A 5,771-nucleotide genomic window follows, 5' to 3' on the forward strand; every position below is an offset into this window, starting at 1 on the left:
CGGCCGGCAGGTGTCCTCAGTTCCCTCCAGCACAACCAATGCTGATGAGCTTTGAGGAGTTTGTGGCACAGAACGCTGGCCCCTCGCCGGTTAGTTCATTCCCAATCTATTCACCCAAAGCATGTCATGCCTTTCAACACAGTCATATATCTCGTGCATATGTCTTTTCAACATCCAGGGAACAGGTGGATCTACCGTTGGCGGTGGTCTTCGCAACACTCCGGAGACACGGAGCCCGACCACTCCGATCCACGGAGGCGAAGGCGGAGGAGGAGGCGGTCTTGGCGGTAGCGCTGCCGCTAGCAGTGACGACCTGGGCTTCGGCGGTCTTGGCGGTGACGACCTCCGTGGTGCTCGACGTCCTGGCGCTTAAGCCTTTGGGTCACATTGTGGCGGTCTTGGTGGTGATGATACTTATATGCTTGTGATGTTTCTTATTGTTGTTTGTGAGATTCTTATGCTTGGTGGTGATGATACTTATATGTTTATGCTTTGTGATGCTTCTTATGATGTGTGATGATGAATTTGTTCTGTGATGCTGCTGGGCCAGCTGTTATGTGATGCATATATTTGTTGTGTGCTGTATATATTCAAATGAATTGAGCTGAAACAAAATAGAAAAAAGAAAAAGAAAAACAGACAGAAACTATGCCGACGGCTAGGCCGTCGGCACAGAGCTGCCGTGAGCTCCCAGTGGCTGCCACGTGGCAGGTCTATGCCGACGGCTTAGCCGTCGGCTTATACGCACATTCTCAAGGGAAATTACAAGCTGGGGCTACCATGAGTTCATCAAGAAGGCTGACCTGGAGGCATTGGCGCATCTAAGAGACGACTGTCTCACCCTAAGGTGCGATATCACCGTCATCCATGCCCAAGAAACAAGTGTTCCTCCAAGTAATCTGCATCGGCATCTCGGTGACCTGCTCAAGAACAAGGATGCAGCAGACGTAACCTTTCAAGTCGGCGGGCAGCCATTGTCTCATGTCTGCTCACAGGTGTGTCCTTGCTGCTCGGTCTTCTGTCTTCAAGGCGGAGCTTTTTGGAGCCATGCAGGAGAGTTCTGCTGCTAGTCCTATTGAAATCTGTGACATGGAAGCAGATGTGTTCAAGTCATTGCTCCATTTCATATACACGACTCGGTTCCTCCTGAGTTTGATGTGGTGATGGCTGGCCATCTTCTTGTGGCGGCTGACAGGTACAATATCGGGAGGTTGAAGCTGATATGCGAGGAGAAATTGTGCAGTCACATTGATTCCGACATGGTGGCAACTAGTTTGGCATTAGCCGAGCAGCATGGTTTCCGTTGTCTCAAAGACGCTTGTTTCCAGTTCCTTACTTCTCCGTCCAATTTTGAGGCGATGACAGCAAGTGATGGGTATGAGCATCTGAAATCTAGCTGCCCATCTGTTCTCAGGGAGCTGATAGCTAGAATAATCCTGGCAGAATTTAAATCGGCAAAGGATATTATCATGACAATTTATCTGTTTGTGTTTGGCACTATTATCTGAACAAAAATGCTACTAGTACTAATCATTCAATCTAAATATATGTTCAGGCGAGTAGATTGATTATGCTACTGCTCGTCACCGTTGCCCTGTTTTGTTGTGACCGACTACAACGGTGAGTTGTGTGCGTCTTTTTGATACATCACCCAGATGCTTGTGTTACTTCGTTGTGTTCGATTTTATTAACACTCAACTCATGCCTACTTTCGCACTAAAAAACTGACTGTAAATTATGGATGTTGTGTATAATTCAGTTTAAAGCACTAAGCCAAAAAAACTGCATGTAATCCTCAAGCATTTGACTATTGAGATCCTCTGTCAGCTACTAATAGTTGTGACGGGGAATTGGTTATTTCTTCCCTCGGAACATTAGTGCTGCTGTGCACTTGTTATGCTGATGCGGGTTGTTCGGATTCAGTTTCCGAAAACTTGGTTTTAAAGGGGAAAAACATTTTGTAGTTTTCTGTTAAGCACAATGTTGTAGTTCTGTTGTCTGCTAAATATCGAACATGGCCAAATTCTGCGAGATATCCCTACAACCGAGCTGGCAGTCTCCGGACACGAGGCCGCCGCGCCGTCCGAGGCCTCCCGTGGGACGGAGCACAGCGGCGCGCGAATGGCAGATGCGGCGAGGGAGTCGCGCGCGGGAGGAAGGTTGCCCGGCGACGCGGCGGCACTGCACATCAAGTTTTCTACTACTCTCGGCGACCTCTTCTCACGGGCCACCGCACAGGCTTTGCAACGAAGACGGCGACGACAGCTAGGACGCCCATAGACCGGATCATTCCCCTCAAGCATCGCGTCTTCCTTTGGCTTTTGTTCTGGGGGCGGCTCAATACCCGGGACAACATGATGAGGAAGCACTGGACATCCATCGTTGCTCACCAAGACTGCGATATCTGCCCCGCGGCTGAATATGCTATGCACTTGGCGCTGCGCTGCTCTCCAGCTACGGTCATTTGGCATCTGTTTGCTCTCGATAACCTTGCTTCCAGCTCTTCAGACATCAGCTTCGTGCAGCAGGCCCAGCAACGATGGCCAGCATCCAGCAAGTTCAACATCCTCTTCGCTGCCGCTGCTGTTACCGCTTGGCACGCTCGGAATGACAGGATTTTCAACCACCAGCAATGGTCATCATCATACATAAAACAGTATGTTGCGCAGTTACTCCGGTTATGGAAGCATAGATGCCGCAATCAGGATGATCAGATGGCTATTGACGCTTGGTGTCTTTTTCTAGCTTAGCTTCTCCCCCTTTTCCTTTAACTGGCAGCTTATGGCCAGGGCACCTTGTGTGTCAAATTTAAGCTTCATGTAATCGACCTTTGGTCCCCAGGCCTGGCCTGTTTTGAAATATAAGGTAGAAAGCTATCTACCTTCTTTTCAAAAAAAAAAGGGGGGGAGGCAGGGCTCTCAAGACAGCAAGGTCGCGTGCCTCAGAGTAGTGCCAGCCACCGTACCTGACCTGTGCGGTTCAGTCACTGACTTGACTGAAGTTCCCGCATCAGATGCGAAAACCTCGTCCCGCCTTGATCTGCAGGTCCCGAACTCCCGGTGAGGGAGAGAGTGGTCAACGGCCAAGGAGGGACGGGGAAGAAGAAAATGTGTGGGGTGGGGGTGAGAGACACTAGAGGGAGAGGGTGAATGGGTGATGACTGCTGTGTGCAGCATGCTTCGTTTCTTGTGTTCGGCCGCACAACGAACGACTATATATATGTACATGACGTGGCAGGCAACCTGCTGCGACGAGATCGATCTGTGCGGCTTGATCGGACGGCAATAACAAGGTTCACCCAGAAAATGTGAAAAAACTGACATCAGCCAGTTAACATTTCCCAAAAGAAATACCAGTATCTTCAAAGGAAAGAAAAGATATTCCGTTATTCCTTTCCATACTTTCTTATGCAATCAGGGAGGGCCATTATGGTACGGATTCTAATTGGGATTCTTTCAATACATTTATCGTTCTATTAATACGAGATACCAGAAAGGTCACAGATGGATCCTCCATTTCACGAACTCTGCTGCCATTGTAGCTGAATCTGATGAAGTGTCGTCTGTGCTCAAGGTAGATGGATACTCGAGAGCCAAGGCGCTACTCAAGAATGGCGAGTGCATGACTTCTACCCGGTTTGGTGTTGGCGGCCACGACTGGGTCGTGAGGTATTACCCAAACGGTAGCCGTAAGAGCTACCCCGATTTCATATCTGTTTATCTATTTCTCGAACCTGTTGGTGCCCAAGATGTGAAGGCGAAATACACGTTCAGTGTGCTTGACCTGAATGGAGAACCGGTGCCTTCATATAGCCGTGGCCATGCAAATACCTTCTCAAGGGCAGTTTCATCCAGGGGCTACCAGGACTTCGTCAAGAAGGTTGATCTAGAGGGATCGGCGCACCTGAGAGACGATTGCCTCACCATCAGGTGAGATGTCACAATCATGAAGGAGACCCACACCGACAAACAATCAAGGGTTCCTCCGAGCGACCTGCACCGGCATCTCAGGGACCTCCTGTATAACAAAGACGCCGCAGACCTAACCTTTCAAGTTGGCGGAGAGATATTCTCCGCTCATAGGTGTGTCCTTGCTGCCCGGTCATCCGTCTTCAAGGCGGAGCTCCTCGGGGCCATGCAGGAGAGTTCTGCCGCTAGCCCTATTGAAATCTGTGACATGGAACCTGATGTGTTCGAGTCTTTGCTCCATTTCATATACACTGACTCACTTCCAGCAGTGCTTGATGTGGTGATGGCCGGCCATCTGCTCGTAGCAGCTGACAGGTACAACATTGGCAGGCTAAAGCTAATATGCGAGGAGAAATTATGCAATCACATTGATTCCAGCATGGTGGCAACCAGTTTGGTTTTAGCCGAACAACATGGTTTTCATCATCTGAAAGAAGCTTGTTTGAAATTCCTTGCTACCCCCTCCAATTTGGAGGCGATGGTGGCAAAGAGTGATGGGTATGAGCATCTGAAATCCAGCTGCCCATCTCTTCTCAAGGAGGTGATATCTACAATCTTGCCCGCTGAACTGAAAGTGACAAAGGATATTATCATGGCAATGTGGAAGTAATGCATATGGTACTATTATCATATATGTCATCCAAATTTTAGTAGTAATGCCTACATAATTGTTATCATATATGCCATATCCAGATTTAATACTTATGGCTATGCTACTTCTCTCGATGTATGCTATTTATCAATTACTCTTGAGACTTGAGTGGAATGGTTATTTTCTTTCTTGCGAGACGAAGGAAATTATTATTATTGAGATTGCATGTCTACGTATGTACCTTTGCTTAGCCATTGCATATTAGTTTAATTATTAAGTCAATCACTTCATGCTTGCATGGTTACATTAGGCTGGATGTGAAGTTAGTTTCATCGTTGGTTCCAATGCTGGCATAAATGGTCTCATGTTATGGCACTGCTAGGAGGAGGACGCGAGAGGACCGGCCGGGGGCCTTTTGCCCACGGTCGGGCAAGATGGAGGGGATTTTCTTCTTAATTATTGCTTGATTAGATTGATACATCTTCTCTTTTTATATAGAGAGGTTTACTTGACTCCCAAGCAAGACTTACATGACCCCTAAGCAAACGACCCTTATCTCTAATTAACCCTAAGATTAACGGGCTATACAGCCAGCCTAGGCCATTAGGCCCATTACGTACTCTAACACTACACCCCACCTGGACATGCAGCTTGTCCTCGAACTGCAGCCTAACCAACTTATAACCATGACTCGACGCAACACAAACCTAACACCTAAAAACAAGCCTTTTACATCTCGGCTTGTTTTATTACTCTCAACCTGAAATGGACTGGGACGCTTTATTTTGGACCCCTGAACATAAAGTGGACACCATCCGCACGTCGGACGTGCACATGTACAGCCACCTGGATCCCATGGACACCATCTAGATAAAAGGAGTGCATGTGTATGGCCATCTGGAAGGGGTCGCAAGAGCAACCAGCAGAGGCGCCCTAGTAGCGGCCGGCGGTGGAATGTAGTGGTGCTATGTGGTGCTCTCCTGTCGGTGACACCATGCCTTCTCCCCGCCGGACGGCTGTTGGTCTGCGCCGCACAGAGAAGAGTGGAGGGTTGTCGATGGAGAATGGCAAGGAGGGGTCCCCCCCCCCAACCGCCGATGTCGCAGACTTTGAGGTCGATGTCCATGGGGAAAACAGCATGCCCAAGATCCCCTGTGCAGCGGACGAGATTGAGGTCCTTTGCGCGGCGAAGTGCAAATGGGAGGAGCGGC

At 48.8% G+C, this 5,771-nt stretch overlaps 1 pseudogene; it reads left to right on the forward strand.

The window, feature by feature from the left end:
* The first annotated feature begins 867 nt into the window (after positions 1-867).
* Positions 868-4,578, forward strand: LOC123101651 (BTB/POZ and MATH domain-containing protein 3-like; annotated as a pseudogene).
* Positions 4,579-5,771: the final 1,193 nt, after the last annotated feature.

The sequence above is a fragment of the Triticum aestivum genome, chromosome 5A (assembly GCF_018294505.1).
Source record: "Triticum aestivum cultivar Chinese Spring chromosome 5A, IWGSC CS RefSeq v2.1, whole genome shotgun sequence".
NCBI lineage: Eukaryota > Viridiplantae > Streptophyta > Magnoliopsida > Poales > Poaceae > Triticum > Triticum aestivum.